Source organism: Halichoerus grypus, chromosome 6, assembly GCF_964656455.1.
Source record: "Halichoerus grypus chromosome 6, mHalGry1.hap1.1, whole genome shotgun sequence".
NCBI lineage: Eukaryota > Metazoa > Chordata > Mammalia > Carnivora > Phocidae > Halichoerus > Halichoerus grypus.
This window is the reverse complement of record NC_135717.1, coordinates 133,082,693-133,101,113: the sequence shown is the minus strand read 5'-3', so window position 1 is coordinate 133,101,113 and position 18,421 is coordinate 133,082,693. Positions and strand designations below refer to the sequence as shown.

Sequence of the window (18,421 nt, the reverse complement as noted above, 5' to 3'; positions counted from 1 at the left end):
TTTGTTTAGGGATTCTCCTGCAACAAGGATTATCTAAATGCCACGTAAGAGTGTGAGGAATTTATTAGAAAGAAAAATATGGAAGACTTTTCTCATTGGTAACCACTTACCAATTAATCTATAACCAATTAAGGAAAGTCTTGGGTGGAGGGTTTGAGTGAGAGAGGGTGGGTAGTAGTAGTATGTTCAGCTTTACTCTGGAGCGCCACCTGCTGGTAAATAAAGTCTGACAGTGTTTGGCAAACGTAAGAACGATAGTGGGAGATTAGGTTGTTCTAATCTCCCATATCTTGTTTTATATAAAGCACATACTAGTAATTAGAATTATTGTGGAAAATGATGATTTGATTTACTAACTGAATGATTCAATTAGTAAAGAGATTTTTCTCAAAGCTTTTTTTGGGAGGAATTTATTTATTTTAAGTTCTGAACTCTGATCAGAAAACCACAAATATGAATTGAGGGTCCATTATGTTAGTCAAATATTTAAGGGTTTATGTAACACATTGTGCTAGACACTGGGGATGCAATGGTGAAAGGAACAGATGGAACATAGAGTTAAGACTAAAAAGAAAAAGTGACAAATAGATTGCTGAAAGTAGATATGAATAAAACAAAAGGCAGAAGGAGAGAATACAGGGTGGTTGAGGGAAACTACTTTGGATGGGACTTTCAGGAAAGGCATGCCTGATAAGACCTTTAAGAACTTGTTCTTTGCTATATTCCTAGCACAGAGCACGGTGCCTAGTACATCGTCAATGCTCAGTGAATATTTGTTGAATAAAAGGACAGATGACACTGAATGATAACCTTAAATAGGAGCATTGAACAGAGCTGAAGCATTATCAGCTTTTCTTTTTGGTCTGATCATATGTACATGGGCCATGCTGGCCCAATGATACAAAATGTGGTAGGAAAGAGAGTACAGAAAAACTACTGGAAATATGTGGAGCATAATCTTTTTCTTTTGGAGCTGAGCCAGCTTATAAAATCCAATCCAAGTTCAAAGAATGATGAGATGATGACTCAGTTTAAACTACTTTCACTTTAGTTTACCATTAATCTATAAAGCAAACAGTGGTAGGGATACAAATGACTGGATGCAGCTCCCTACTGCCTTTCTTGTACTTCACAAATGTCCAAGTTCAGTAATTGAAGAAGCCCATGAGGAATCAGATCAAGTAGTTTGAGAACTGTACACCTTTATAACATTAGGCTGGGTGAAGGGTTGTACTTGATCTAACCCACTACCATATAAAAAGTTTATTGTTGCACTACAGTACTATCTGGATGCAGTTGGTTTCTTGATGCATCACCTGCCCTACACTAGACCTGCAGGCCTACCAAACCTTCAGTGAAACCAAATCTAATTGGAGAGCTAAGAATAAGATATAAACTTACATGGAATTATTAAGTGTTAGCTTAGAACTGGAATAAAAATTGAATGAGAGAAAAGGGAAACAACTTTTTTAATGACCTAACTCTTGTGAAGCATATGTAAATAACATACCCATCAATACAATCTATAAGCATTGATAAGTCCCCTTCTTCAGTAAGAGAACTCTGAATTTTAGTTGGGCATATTGTTGGTCCAGCTAAAAGACTATACTTCCTAACCTAAAGCTCTACTAGGAGTGGCTATGTGATGAGTTGTTGGCCATTGAGTTTGTTTTTTTGTTTTTAACTTAATTTTATTATGTTATGTTAGTCACCATAAAATACATCATTAGTTTTTGATGTAGTGATCCATGATTCATTGTTTTCGTATAACACCCAGTGCTCCACGAAGTACGTGCCCTCCTTAATAACCAACACCGGGCTAACTCATTCCCTCACCCTCCTCCCCCCTAAAACCCTCAGATTGTTTCTCAGAGTCCATAGTCTCTCATGGTTCATCTCTCTCTCCGATTTCCCCGCCTTCATTTTTCCCTTCTCCTAACGTCCTCCATGCTATTCCTTATGTTCCACAAATAAGTGAAACCATATGATAATTGACTTTCTCTGTTTGACTTATTTCACTTAGCATAATCTCCTCCAGTCCCATCCATGTTGATGTAAAAGTTGGGTATTCATCCTTTCTGATGGCTGAGAAATACTCCATTGTGTATATGGACCACATCTTCTTTATCCATTCATCTGTTGAAGGGCATCTCGGCTCTTTCCACAGTTTGGCTATTGCGGACATTGCTGCTATGAACATTGGGGTGCATATGGCCCTTCTTTTCACTACATCTATGTCTTTGGGTAAATACCCAAGAGTGCAATTGCTGGGTCATAGGGTAGCTCTATTTTTAATTTTTTGAGGCACCTCCATACTGTTTTCCAAAGTGGCTGTGCCAACTTGCATTCCCACCAACAGTGTAAGAGGGTTCCCCTTTCTCCACAACCTCTCCAACATTTGTTGCTTCTTGCCTTGTCAATTTTTGCCATTCTAACTGGTGTAAGGTGGTATCTCAATGTGGTTTTGATTTGAATTTCCCTTATGGCTAATGATGATGAACATTTTTTCATGTGTCTGTTAGCCATTTGTATGTCTTCTTCGGAGAAGTGTCTGTTCACGTCTTCTGCCCATTTTTTGACTTGATTATTTGTTTTTTGGGTGTTGAGTTTGAGAAGTTCTTTATAGATCTTGGATACCGGCCCTTTATCTGTAGTGTCATTTGCAAATATCTTCTCCCATTCTATGGATTGCCTCTTTGTTTTGTTGACTGTTTCCTTTGCTGTGCAGAAGCTTTTTCATCTTGATGAAGTCCCAAAAGTTCATTTTTGCTTTTGTTTCACTAGGCTTTGGCAATGTATCTTGAAAGAAGTTGCTGTGGCCGATGTCGAAGAGGTTACTGCCTATTTTCTCCTCTAGGATTTTGGCCACTGAGTTTTAAGAAGTGTCGTGTGGTGTTTCTAGAAGATCCTGAAAGAGAAAGAGTGAAGACCTATTCTTTCCCTTCTTTGATACTGCCACTTGGAATATAGTTGTTGTGACTGGTGCTCCAAAATTCATGCTGGACCAAGAGGACAAGGGCTGTACCTAAGGCAAAACAACAGAAAACTGAAGGGATCTTGGTATGGTGTGGAGCTATTATACCAGCCCTGGACTATCTTCTCCTTTTATGTGAGAGAGAAAGAACCATCTGTCTTGTTTATAACATTGCTCTCTGGAGTTTCTATTACTCTGCTGAATTTTATCCTAACCAATCTGGTGAGTAATATAGATTTTGCTGTTGTTTTCATGACAAATGGAGGAGAAGGCATCATTTCACACCACAAAGCAAACAATCTTTTCATTACACAAATTCTCTCTCTAGTCTCTTTCCAGATCCAAATTCTTTTTTGCCCACCTCCCTCAACCCCAACCACCTGTAACATTTTTTTCCTCTCTTGGATCCCACTGTCACGTCCCTGATCGTATAATAACACTTGGGCGGGAATTCTCTTTGCTTCAGCCCTTCCTCCGGGACTCCTTTCCCTGTGAAGAAGGCCTATTTTACCTGAGCCTTTCCTCAGTGAATATTTTGAGTATTGTGCAGTCTGCCGCAAGATGAAAGTAACAGTAGCATCAACAACCACCACATGATTAAATGCTTACTAGAAGCAGTCATTTAAGTTAATTCTCACGACCACCCTATAAAGTATTATCTTATTTTACAGAGAGAGTAAGTAATCTGCCTGTGGCAGAAAAGGCTAGCTGTCTACCCAAAATTCACACTCCTCTTTCCCTAGAATGGAGTTTTCACTGAGAATTCGCTGTCCATCACACTACGTATATATTCCTAATTGTCATATTTTCCTAATATGTTGATCCTTGATCATTATGAAGTATCCCTTTTTGTCCCTAGTAACATTCCTTTCCTTGAAGTCTATTTTGTCTGATATGAATACAAAAGCTCCTGCTTTCTTGTGTTTCATTGTTTACATGGGGGATCTTTTTCATCTTTTTTACTTTAAATCCATTTGTCTGTATTTAAAGCGCATCTTGTGTAGACAGCATATAGTTGATACTTGCTTTTTTACCATTCTTATTTTTTTTAAGATTTTGCTTTTAAGTAATTTCTATACCAACGTGGGGCTAAAACTCATAACCCTAAGAGCAAATGTCATATGCTCCACTGACTGAGCCAGCCAGGTGCCCCTATTATGTATTTAAATATGTGTTTTTTTAAAAATTTAAATTCAATTAGCCAACAAAATATGTGTTTTAACAAAAACAAAATTTGTATTTAATATGCATATTAAACATTTCATATTTAATATGTATTAATATATATTTATACTTATTCATAGGTCTGCCGTTTTGCTATTTTCTATCTTACTGATTTTTTGTTTTTCTGTTCCTCATTTCCTTCTTTTGTGTTAATTGAATATTTTTTAGTATCCCATTTTAATTCCTCTGTTGACTTTCTATCTTTCTCTTCATTATTATTTGTTTCTGTAGGTTTTTTTTTTTTTTAAGATTTTATTTATTTTTTTGAGAGAGAGAGTACATGAGAGAGAGCACAAGTGGAGGGCAGAGGGAGAAGCAGGCTCCCCACTGAATAGGGAGCCCGACGGGGGGCTCCATCCCAAGACCCGGGGATCACGACCCAAGCTGAAGGCAGATGCTCAACCGACGGAGCCACCCAGGTGCCCCTCTGTAGGATTTTTAAAAATGCATTTTTAACTTATCCCAATCTACTTGGAGCTATATGGAATTACTCCAGATAAAATACAGAATACTTGCAATAGTATAATTCCATTTATCCCTTGTTCTTAGTGCTATTTTTTCATATACATTACATCTATATCTGTTACAAGCCCATCAATACAGTGTTACACTTTTTTGCTTTAAATAGTCATATGTCTTGGGCACCTGGGTGGCTCAGTCGGTTGGGTGTCTAACTTTGGCTGGGGTCATGATCTCAAGGCCTTGGGATTGAACCCCAGGTCAGGCTCTTGCTCAGTGGGGAGTCTGCTTCTCCTTCTCCCTCTGCCCCTCCCCCTGCTTGTGTGCATTCTCTCTCTCACATAAATAAAAAATCTTTAAAAAAATAAAATAAAATAAAGTCATATGTCTTTTAGATGAGGAAAGAAAGAAAAATATAAACCGATTTTTTTTTACACTTACCCACATATTTTTTTTTAAAGATTTTATTTATTTATTTAATTGACAGAGAGAGAGAGACACAGCGAGAGAGAGAACACAAGTAGGGGGAGTGGGAGAGGGAGAAGCAGGCTTCCCGCTGAACAGGGAGCCCAATGTGGGGCTTGATCCCAGGACCCTGGGATCATGACCTGAGCCGAAGGCAGTCACTTAACCAGCTGAGCCACCCAGGTGCCCCTACACTTACCCACATGTTTACTATTTCTACTTTTTGGTATAAGAATCTTAAAAAATATATATATATTTTTTAACCAGTGATTGTACTTACAGGAATTTTTATGGCAATAATTAGAGATGAGAATAATTTTTTCATAATCATGTTTTTCTCATTGTTTCTTATAATAAAATTTGAAATAATTTAAATGTCTAAAATAAGAAAATCATTACATAAACTTGTGTTACATACATAGGATGGATAAGCACATTTTTTTTAGGATGTTGGTTAACTGAGGCATATATAACGTTGTTTAGTTTTTAGGAAAAAAAGACTGAAAAGAAATATATCTAGATATTAATAGTGGTTCTTTCTGGCTAATGGATTCTTTGTTTGCATTACTGCCTTTTGTTTATTTACACTATTCTGCATTTTCTAAATTTTTACAATATATGTTCTTTTATAATCAGAAGAAAAGTGAAATGAGAAAAATTCAAGATTAGGGAGGTCATGTTATATAAACACTGGACAGGATCTTTGAAACTAGTTAATCATAGTATTGAGAATAAATAATTTTCGTAAATATATTTATCAACTTGAATTCAGGATAACATATGTCTTTAGTTTGACAAGTTTGAAGCATAGACGGTAAGAAGGCAAATTGTGACAAGAAGTATATGAATTTATATATTATTCAATATATTAAAGCCTATTCTGTTGGTAGGCTTAGCTTTTCTTGTGTGATTTAAAGATTGCTACAGGTCTGTAAGTGTCTCAAAGTATCTCCCTGATTATGGCTTCCTGAGCCCTTGAAATTCCTATGAAGCAACTCCTTTTGTTTTCTTCCTCTGGAGAACAGTATGGACGTTCTTCAAAAAGTTAAAAATAGAACTACCCTATGACCCAGCAGTTGCACTATTAGATATTTATCCAAAGGATACAAAAATACAGATTTGAAGGGATGCATGCATCCCAATGTTTATAGCAGCATTAGCAACAATAGCCAAGCTATTTATCAACTGATGAACGGATAAAGTATATATATGTATATATACATAATATTTATAATAGAATATTATAATGGAATATTACTCAGCCATCTAAAAGAATGAAATCTTGCCATTTCAACAATGTGGATGGAGCTAGAGTGTATTATGCTAAGTGAAATAAGTCAGTCAGAGAAAGAAAAATACCATATGATCTCACTCATATGAGGAATCTAAGAAAGAAAACAAACATACGGGAGGAGGGGGGAAAAACAAGGGAGAGAGGGAAATAAACCATAAGAGACTCTTAACAATAGAGAACAAACTGAGGGTTGATGGAGGGAAGTGGGTGGGGGATGCACTAGATGGGTGAAGGGTATTAAGGAGTGTACTTGTTGTGATGAGTGCTAGGTCTTGTATGTAAGTGAATCAGAACCACTGATTTCTACTCAGAAATCAATATTGCACTGTATGTTAACGAAGTAAAATTTAAATGAAAAAAAAAAAACTTCTTTTGTTTTCTTCCAATGAAACCTACCTTATTTTACCTAGCAGGGTAGCATCCATTGACACATAACCATGGGTTATTGTGGGACAATAACCTCAGGACATTCTGATGAGGAATATTTTGACAGTTTTGGTAAAGACCAACAGATACATAGCTGTCAGAGTAGGGCAATTCTAGACAGAATTCTGTGGTGGGGTGGGTGGGGTGTTCTAGAAAGTTCAGTGGCAGGCTGAAGGTACCGGGCACTTTATAGGGTTGGTAAGTGGGTAGAAGAGAGAGTAAAAGAAAAAAAGGAGAGAGAATACCAAATGGAGATGCAAGAATCATCCAGAATTTATTCATTCAATAGGCTTATTTGCACGCAGTAGGTATTAAGCTTATATTCTCCTTCAAGTAACATTTGTCAGTGACCATTTACTCCCACAGTTCCTTGCTGCTTGTTCCTTCATTGAGATAGACATCAAAGTCCTTTGTAAGGTCTACAGTTCTTTACCTAGCAAGATATGTTTATTATTTTGTCCTTTACACCTTCAAATTCCAAACAGTTGCCTCAGTAGTTAAATTAATATCTAATAAAGGGACACAGTGAGTGTACCATACCAGGGAAAATATATATGCTAGTTATTCAGGCCTTCCAAAGATTATACCTCTTATTCCTTGGCTGTCCCACATGGTGACAACTCTTTAAGATGAAATTTAAAACTAGATGAGAGAGAAAACAGAGATCTGCAGATGCTTTTGCTAGATGGGCCTTTCAAAGTCTTGTAAGGTAAGTTGCATTGTCAGCCTCTGTTCAGTCTTCTTATAGGAGCAGTCCAAAGGAAGGAATTCTTAAATCCACACACACAAAGTCAGAGAATCAGAATATGTTGGGATGTAATAAATTGAAATCTAACTCTTTCATTGTACAGATGAAAAAGATTCAAGTCTTGACATTTGATTGACTTAACCAAGATTGTAAATAATAATAGCGGAGCCAGGATTAGAACTCAGGTCTTTTAGCTATTAATCTAATGGGTTTCCACAATATCACATGGCCCCAAGTCCAGGTATTAGATACACACCTTCAAAGCCCATAAAAACAACAAACAAAGCAAGGCAAAAAGCCAAAAGCAAGATCCTGCAGGTCTGACATCAAACACTGGGAGAAAATGTGTGAACAATAGGTGAATTAGAATCTTAAGCCACGCCTTCTTTTGTAAAAAGTGGGTTATGTCAACTGTACTAAATAATTTTTTCCTCTTAAAATTGCTAAACAAAATAGGTTGCTACTTCACCGGGCCCTGAGACATTTTTTGATATCAAATGACGTATATCATTTGAAATCTTGCTTCAACTGACGTGAGCAATGGTTTTTAGCAGACGAAGAGTAAGAATGAGCCTGTCGTGTCCAGATGCCTGGCTGAGTGCCACAGGAGTCAGAATAAGGTCATGTTTATTCTATCGGACATTTTATTCTTTATCTGGACTCTATGAAGGCAAAGAACATGATAATGAAGTCCATTTGGTGACCTAAATTGGGAGGCCCTGTCAATGTGAATGAGGGCTGAGAAGTAAAGTACAGTAAATCCAAGTTCAGACATGTGTGCCAGGGAAGATACAGCAGGACTTCACTCTGGAAGAAACCTAACAGCTTGGATCGGAAATGAGTTCCAGAAATTCTAGGGATAGGAAGTCACTGAAAATGATAATGACTAAAAAAGAAAGGGGGAATTATAACAGTTTACAAAATGATATAAGATTATAATACTGTATAGAGAAAAAGAAGACCCCAAACAAAAAGGTACAACGATGCACTTATGTACATTGTACATTATATTACATACTTTTTGAAACCTACAATTAGAAAGATTTCCATTATTATATTGGGAATATAAATATTTTTGGTGTGGAATTGGAGGTGGTGCACAATAACCAAGTGAAGAGATGAATTGCATATAAAAGGGACTGTGAGTACAATGTGAAGGTGTTAGTAGTATCCCCAGGATCCCATTTAAATTAAAGACAAAAGAGGAAGAATTGAAAAAGAGTAAGAGAAGGAAATTGCCATTTCTGCCTTCTGTTGTCTATTATGTTTTTCTCTCTGCTGCTTCATCTAGAAAAAAACAGATTTTTTTTTTCTTAATAAATCCTTGCTAATTTCTAGGTCTAGGGAAGAACAGCCAGGCCACAGCTACAGCCCATGGCCAGGTGGTCAAGGTGAGGCTCCCATTATAATCCTATGAAAGTATTCTTATGTCTCAGGGGGCCAGAGCCAGGACTGGTCAATTTTTATCATTCTCCTGTATTTTTGGAATTTGAAGGGTTAGAATTCTCTCCAGGTGTCTTTATCAGAGCATATAGCAGTCTATTCCCCACTATTTAAGTAATGTCATGATGAAATTCAGCACATGTGATTGCTATGTAGTGAGATTCTTTCAGAAATCAAATGCCATTGGACCAGAGATAGACTTTCCCTGCACAGTTGGATGGAGTAACTAAGGTGCCCTTTTCAGCAGATACTTTTACAGAAACCCAACCTCCCTATCCACAGGAAATGTGTTTCAAGACCCCCAGTGGATGCCTGAAACCACAAATAGTACCAAACTCTATATATACTATGATTTTTCCCACACATACATACCTATGATAATTTAATGTATAAATTAGGCACAGTAAGAAATTAATAACAATGACTCATAATAGAACAATTATAAAAATATACTATAATAAATATTATATGAATTTGGTCTCTCTCTCAGTCAAAATATCTTATTATACTGTACTCACCCTTCTTCTTGAGATGATATGAAATGATAAAATGCCTACGTGATGAAATGAAGTGAGGTGAATGACGTAGGCATCGTGATGTAGCATTAGGCTACTAGTAACCTTCTGACAATCAATGAGAATATGTCCAGATATGTGAGGTTCATCTGCTTTTGACTGTGGTTGACTGCAGGTGACTGAAACTTTGGAAAGCAAAACCACAAATAAGTGGGAACTACCTTACTTCATGATAGTAGAAATCCATTAAAGATTGCAAGAGATATTTAAATTAAAGGCTGACTTACCCAGAAATGTTAAAAGACCTAAATATACAAATTCTCATTGAGCCGTAGGTAAGTAGCAATTTAATTGTTCTGCAAAAATATAATAGAAATGATAAGTGATATATGATAAGTAAAAGGGAACAGAATTATAAGAAAAAGAAGCATGGTTTTTAGTAAACATCCATCTAGCCTCCAGTTTTAAGAGGTTGATTCACCTTATAATGAAGACCCCTCCTGGGATCTTAAAAGCAACAACTTTAGATTATCTCCCAGGAGAAGATTTTCCACTTCTGTATTCTGAAAGTCTGGCTGTTTAAAAATGTCAGATGTAACACAGCCATCTAGAGTGCTCTGCTCTTCTCCAACTGGCACATATGCTGTTTGTGATCATTTTCTCAGACCAGCATGCTATTTTGACAGAGGGCACTGTGTCAGCATTAATTTACCTCACTATATCCTTTCATGAAACAATCCAGGGAATCCTAAACCATGTCTTTCCTTTACCTACTCAGTTCTGTGTATCTGAAAGATTTAACTCATAAAGAAATTCAATGAAAGGCCACAACTCTTCAGATTTATAGAGCAACCAGTATTATATGTGCTGTAAGACAGTAAAAGGGGCATCGATGTCTGTGAAGGTACAGTGGTGATTAAAAGGAATTTATTAGATGCGTCAGATAAAAGTCATTACTGAAAGAATTGTTTCTATGTTCAAAGACCTTCAAACAAGTGCTTTATGGTTGAGGGAAACCTGTTTCTGATTCAACTAATATTTGTGGGATTTATTAATGGGTACCTGCTACATAGGCCAGGCATTATTTATTTCACTTTAGTCTTACTCAATGCCAAGTATTGTGCTTGTGCTAGGGATACAAAGACAAATAAAACATAATCACCACCTTCAAGAAGTTGATAGTCTAATAGGGGAGAGATTCACAAGTAATTGAATTCAGTAACAATGAGAGAGGCAAGCCTGGAGGGCTATGGAAGTACACAGAAGGGGTTAGGCAAAGTCTTCTTTAAGACTTTGAAACAAGTCTTAAAGAAGGATAGAAGAAGAAACAGCTTGAGCTAGGGCCAAGGGCTAAGAAACAATGCTTCAGTGGTACTGGAGAACAGAGAAGGGTGTGGGCACTGGGGGGAAAATGATGGCCAAAGAGTCAGGCAGACTCCAGATCATGCAAGGCCTCATGTGACATGTTAAGGAGCTTCCCTAGAAGATATTTGATGAAATATTTTGTTCCTAGGGAGAATTCTGTGGGGGAAGCAGTTTTCCAAACATTGGATCGAAAAGGCTTCTTTAACATAGAGTCTGTGAGAAGCTTAAATATGCTAATATACAGTGTGATTCTCCAGGGACATACTATACAGTTTTCCGACTATGAAACACTTAAAAAGATCATCTTTGGGGACTAAAGTTCTAGAGGCACACTTTGGGAAGTAATGCACAAATCTTTGGGGGAGCCACTAAAGGTTTTAAATAGATCTGTGATATGGATAAGTTTGCATTTTAGAACACACTGGTAGCATTCCAGAACTCTGGCAGGAGTGTAGGAAACAATTGTAGAGGGACAAAATTGATGGCAGAGAGGCCAATTAGGAAACCATTGTTCCAGGGGAGTAAAAATGAGGACCTGTGCTTAGTAGTAGAAGGAAGATAAGAATTAAAAAAATGTTTAGGAGATTGACAAAACTTGATCATTGATTGAATGTACGGAGAGTGAGGGATAGGAAAGATTCAGTTTCTAACATGGGTAATCAGGTGGATTGGGTACCAAAGCTGAAGTAATTATAAGAGGAGGCATAGGTTTAAGAAAGATACTATGAGTTTAATTTAAGACAAGTTGAGATTGAGGAAATCTATATCATAACTAGGGGAAATTTTAGGATATAGTTGGATGTGAGTGTGTGATGATTGGATGTTTCTCTTAAACACCCAGATTTGGTAGTCAACAGCATTTAGGTGTAGTTAAAATTATGACAATGTTAAAAATCACTCAGGAAGAGCAAGTAGAATTAGAAGAAATATGGACCCATATGGATACATGGATAACTGTTAAACTAGATTAAAAGTATATATATACATACCTATGTTTTTAGGATTATAGGTGCATGTAATGTATATTTCACATTATATAACAGAATCATGATAAATAAATAATAGCACCTCCACTAAATTTGTAAATAAGGCACGGTACTCAGGATCTTAATAAATATTATTCTAGATTTAAAAAAAAGAAGAAGAAGAAATATGGACCAAGGAGAGTAACTGGGGGAATTCCAATAAAAGTGTTTACATACATAACAATTTCAAAACCTGAGACAACTCAAACCATAAACACAGGCTGCTATTTAAAAACACCAACAACACAATATTAGATCTATTTTAGTGATGATTTTAGATCTACATTAAGTTCATGCTTTTCTTTACTTAGACTTTATATTTGTCTATATCAAATATTATAATAAGCATCTCCACTCCCACTCCAATTAAATTACCAGAATTTTTTCTTTTAACTGTGAAATGCTTTCCTTCTTTTCATTGCTCTTTGAAAACAGATTTGGCAGCAAATAGAGATTTGAACTGAGGCCATCATATTTAAACCTATGATTTTGCAGGTTGCTAGTGGTGGCTCCAAAATTTCTACATAGGAAGGGTTTGGGCTGGTTGAAAGAAGGTGCTAATGCAAGGTTTAAATAAGAAATGTTTTTGATAGGATTGAATGTTTCTTTGGGGAGAATAGGGGTTGATGAAAATTATGCATGGGGTGGAAGGAGCTAACTTTTCCATAGAGCCTCCACTTGGCTCCATGATGCTGTTTCACATAATTAAATATATAGCAATTAGTGTTCTTATTTATTTATTTATGAGAGAAAGAGAGCATGAAGGGGGGAGGGGCAGAGGGAGAGGGAGAGAGAGAAACTTAAGCAGGCTCCACACCCAGCGCAGCACAGAACGCAGGGCTCTATCTTACGACCCTGAGATCCTGGCCTGAGCCAAAATCCAGAGTCAGATGTTGATGGACTGAGCCACCCAGGTGCCCCTGAAGCAATTAATATTTCCAGCTGATATTAAAACTAACCCTCTAAGTAGCTAATAATGTGTCAACCTGAAAAACAGCTCCTGCAACTAAATTGTGCTAAGCCACATCTTCATTGTATATCTAATACCTAATGTAGATTGTTGATTGAATTACCTATTAACATTCTATTTTTTAGTACATTGAGGTTGCTTTTTTTTTTTTTATTTTAAAGCAATGTGGTAGAACTTTCAAATAAAATCACCCATGGCAAAACACAGCTTTACGTAGTATCTACCATTGTTGGCTCTCAGTCTTTTTATTGTACATACTAAAATTTTTACATAATCATCTAAATCCTTTGTGGAAAGAGAGTATAAATAAAAATGAGTAAATAAGTATATGCAGCATTGTACCTATTATGATAAATTATACATAAGATAAATTATATATCTCATTCACTATTATGTTGTAAATGACATATTTTGGTGTTTGTGTTGCAAATTTAATGTTATATGAATGTGCAGGATTATTAAGCAACACAGAACAAACTTTAAAAAAATTGTGAAATATTCTGTATGTTAATTAACAGTAATTTAATAGATTATACCTCATTGATTTGAAGAATTAAAGCAATTAGTTTCCTTGGCACAGAGTTTTCTTCCCAGGAGTAATTTAGGCATCACAAAATCTGTCATGTAGTTGTAACATTGGGAAAAGCGAGGCAATGTCTCTGTTGTATATGCTGTCTCTAAATACAGCTTTGCAGTAGACAGTTTTGCCTGGAATCCTTGCAATGGGTCCAATTAAGTTGAAGCTTACTAAAATCAAGGTGGTTTTCAATGCCCAGTTTCATGATCAAAACAATGTTTATTGTGAGGTTCTGGGAATGTCAATGCATGACTACTTCTTTAACACAAGAGATAGTGTTTGGTTAAATAATAAAACTATGGCGACAGTTACTTTTTCCAAAGGCTCCTTTCTTTCAAAGAATGCCCAAGAAAGGGCATTTTATAACAATAGAGTCTGTAAATTTAGAGCAGAAATAGTAAATTACATCTCTTAGGACCTCAAAGGTGGTGCTTAAATTTTTTTTTATTTATGAAGAAGAAAGCATATAATAAGAACAGGAAATACAGGTTTGAAGAAAAGATGTTCCACACTTATTCCTTGTCATAAGAAGTTGGAAGTTAGGCACTGAAGGTGAGATTTTAGTTAATGAGATAGACGATCATATTAACTAGTATTTCTTAGGAAATTTAGCTCTGGTATGTCTTATTTTTCCCCTTATACCTGGTATGACTTAGGAATTTCCTAGGAAATTCTCATAAAGTCTGCTCTTATACATGCATAATGGTAATGTTTATGGGAACGTATCTCCCCTGCAGAAAGATGTCAAGTACTTCTTTGATCTGAATTTTCTGGTTTCAAACTGAAAAGGAACCTCAGAATGTAGGAATCTGGAGTTTAAGGATGACTAAAAAGGAAAAGTCTGCATAGAAAGGCTAAGGAGAATTTCAAGATCCCAAGGTGGTTAGAGGTACCATTTCCACACCCACATCTCCCCTGCTGCATTCCCAGAACATGAACAGTCCAAAAAAGACCAAGGAAAATATACTTGAGAGTCAAAGAATAGTGAAATAATGTTAGTAGGGAAAGGAACTAAAAAAACTTCATTCAGATATATGTAATAATTTTCTTATGCATCTTCATTAATCAGAGACAGGTTTTATTTATGTCATCTTATAAAAACCAGATCACATGAATGACCAAGAAATCCAGGCAGATCTTTCTGAAGCAATTTTGATAGATTTTCTGTTTGTTTATTTATTTATTTATTTTTAAAGGAAACTTCTTTTTTTTTTTTTTAAGATTTTATTTATTTATTTAACAGAGAGAGACACAGCGAGAGAGGGAACACAAGCAGGGGGAGTGGGAGAGGGAGAAGCAGGCTTCCCGCTGAGCCGGGAACCTGATGCGGGGCTCCATCCTACGACCCTGGGGTCATGACCTGAGCTGAAGGCAGACGCTTAACAACTCAGCCACCCAGGCACCTGATTTTCTGTGTTTAAATATTTCTTTTACTTAATCCACTTTCTAGTAATATATAATTAATCCACAGTAAATTATAGATTCAGTATTGGTTGATTTGGAGCTAACATTTATATACCTGTGTTATTTCTAATCATATTTTCAATTTTAAGAAATGGCTGTTTTTTGTCATAATGTGGTTTATTTTCTTTTTAAATATAATTATATGTACATATATAATATGCATTATTTATATTTTATATAAATAATGTTTATATTCATAATTACTGTTTGTTCTTATTATAAAAAAGACTCTAAACTGTTGTTTCAAAATGTTAATCAGCCTGATTTTACATATAAACACGGATTACTTAGCTAATATCTGAATGCCTATGAATGTTCTTCCATCCCTTTCATCTTCTCTAGTTCTCTCTGTAGCCATCACTTTCAGCCACTGTTCTATCTCCCTGTTCCTGCTAAATCATGTTGAAATGGCCTTGTCTAGGAAATTGTGAACTCAAACATAGTAAATCTAGATTTGGCAAAAGCTGTGAAGAATATTTTCACTGAAAAAAAAACCAAACATTTTCTAAAGAATCTAATTTAGAACAACATTCTTGAGAATGGACATTCAGCACACAGGGCACATACAAGATGATCCATGGGGTATGTGATAAAACTGGTGTTTCTGTTTCTATTTGTGCTTCCTTATTCTTTTAAAATTTCAATCTTTGCATGTTTTACAATGTACGCAATAGGTTCATAATATGTTAGTCTAGTCAAGCATATGTAAATTTTTTTTTTTACTGCTGGGTATAAGATCAAAGAAATTAAGAAATCATAAGTGTAAAGATTAAGAACATTTTCAAAAAAAAAGAATATTTGCTCAGTAGTCTGATAGACTTAGATTTGATTGTTATTTCTAACACTTACTAGCTATGTGATCTTAGGCAGGTTGCATAACCTCTCTATGCCTCAGTGTCCTCATCTGTGGAACAGTAATGATCATATAATATATAATACTTACCTTATGAGTGTTATAATAATATAATGCTCTCTTGAAGAGTAAATTAAATGATGACCGTAAAGCACTTAGTACTTAGTATATATGCAAAAATGTTGGGTACTTATATGACTGGAAAAGGTCATGTGGAAACCTGTGGAATAATAGACCCAAACTCAAGGTTTTCTTTCACTGAGACATGGATTAGAATTTTGTTATGGTCTGAGAAGTTTCAATTATCACATATTATTTAGACAGATATGTTCATATTTTAAAGAACAGTCTACAAAATCACTTTTCTGAAACCAATGAACTAGCACATGATGGCCTGAGTTATACAGTTGATTTTAGTCCCATTAAAAAAATATTTATTCACTCAATACAGATAGAAATTGAATGCCTGAAGTACATAATTCTTGGATCCCTGAAGGCAACAGGGTTCTTTTCATATTTTTCATATATGAAGTTTGCTGATTTTCAATATTATTGCACAGCTCATCCCATTAGAGAGATTTTTTTTAAAGTAATCTCTAGGTCCAATGTGGGGCTTGAACTCAAGACCCCAAGATCAAGAGTCCTATGTTCTACTGACTGAGCCAGCCAGGTGCCCCGAGAGAATTTTTGATTTTTGTAAAGAAGTAAAATAAAGTAACTGACAACGATTTCACACTCAAAAATTATTGTGCATCAAATTTGTGTGTGTGTGTGTGTGTGTGTGTGTATGATGAGCAAAAGCTCATTAATAATAAATATGGGAATCCTGCAAATCATCCTAAAAAAACTGATCTACTGATAACTTGCTCCAGAATTACAGAATTAACAACAGAATTTTAAAAAATCGGTGAGAAAATAAATTTTTATTCTCAGGAATGTAGTCTTACCTCACTGAGATTTGGAAGTCTTCTTCAGTCTTTTATAGTAGAACAGGATTTTTTCCCCCTAAAGCCTTGATAAAGATCAAAATACATTTTAAAAGGTTTGTTTTTTCAGTTTTGGCTGTGTTGACCCAATCAGTCACTTGATTCAGAGAAACCTCATGAAACCTGAGTGTCAAGATGACTGCATAATAGTTTTGTTTTGTGCTTACTATGGAATTCTATGAGGAAAGGATGAAAAGAAAAGGCAGAGGGGCGCTTGAGTGACTCAGTCGGTTAAGTGACCGACTCTTGATTTTGTCTCAGGTCATGATCTCAGGGTTGTAAGACTGAGCCCCGAGTTGGGCCCCGCCCACGCTGTGCTGAGCATGGAGCCTGCTTAAGACTCTATCTTTCCCTCTCCCTCTACCCCATCCCCTCACAACCCCCAGTCTCTCTATCTAAAAAAAACAAAAACAAAAACACACCACTTTTTTTTTAAATTTGAAGAGTAAAGGCAGAAAATGGAGTCTGAATATTTATGACAATTGACCTGACATAAGACTTTCATCTAAGTCAATATGTGACTTTAGCAGAAATTTATCTTAAATAAATATATAATGAGAAAGCAAATTCAATAATATATTCATAAAGCGCTCAACATGCTCAACAAAAATGTATGAAGCACCTATTACATACAAAACATTGCAAAATTCTGGAAGTGAGGTTGGGAGAGATGAAAAATAGTAAGATATACAGATGAATGAGACATGGCCTTTCACCCCAAGGAACTTCCACTTTGGTGAAGGAGATGCACTCATACAAGGTAGGCATAGGAAATGTAAAAACAAAACAAAACAAAAAAAATGGTGGGGTAATAGAAACTACTGGGTTTGGATCTTAGGCTTGGACTCTAAGTTTCTCTTACTTATTGGTCTAGACTAAGTTGCCACATAAAAGACAGGACAGCAAGTTAAATTCGTTTAAGTAAACAATGAATAAATTTTTAATCATCAGTATATCCTATTACACGGGACATACACTAAAAAAATTACTTTAAAAAAATCTGAAATTCAAATTTTACAGGGTATTCTGTATTTTTATTTGCTAAATCTGGCAACCCTATCTTAGGCAACGTGCTGGTTATTTATGCTTTGCCAAGTCCATCCATCCTTTTCTGCTCTATGTCCCTCCTGGAAGCTGGTCCTATGATCGCTATTTCCTGTACTCTCTTACCAGTTGGCTTCTTGTTGAATTCAGTCAGTGGGAGGACCGGGAAGGAAGGGTAGACAGTATGAGGGGAGAGAGGTTAGGTTTTCTTTCTTGCCTCTTCCATGCCTCAGCAAAGCATTGTTGGTGGTGGCAGTCTTCCTCTGTAACCACAGGTCATGCCTGACAGTTCCTCCTACATGACTTCAGCTTTCCTGAGACTCTGGTCACACTTTTTCCTCCCATTGCTCCTTCAGTGTTGGGAAGAGCAACAGCTTTTCCTTTGCTACTAACCTCTGGGTGATTTAGCATCTTTTTTGGTTTCCCTAACTTCGCCCATTTCTTTGTAGGTAGTCTATTTTTTAGAACCACTGAGTTAAATTCTGTTTCCTTCCTGCCTGATAAAGCAAGTCTCTTTAACTTCTTTAAGCCTCATCTTTTTATTTTATAAAATGATGACAAAAGCACCTCCCTCAAACATTTTTTGTAC

At 36.0% G+C, this 18,421-nt stretch overlaps 1 protein-coding gene across 4 annotated transcripts in view; it reads left to right on the top strand.

Annotated features, from left to right (window-relative positions):
• Nucleotides 1–18,421, top strand: part of LOC118555510 (uncharacterized) — a 213,133-nt gene that overhangs the window by 26,619 nt on the left and 168,093 nt on the right. The window contains exon 3 of one of the 4 annotated variants that reach the window (XR_013449274.1): nt 2,785–3,196. The exons of 2 other annotated variants lie outside the window; for them this stretch is intronic. The gene's annotated coding sequence lies outside the window, so the exon portion shown is untranslated. Of the gene's footprint in view, nt 1–2,784; nt 6,970–18,421 lie in introns of those variants that run through there. One more of the 4 variants, XR_013449273.1, reaches the window with a different exon arrangement.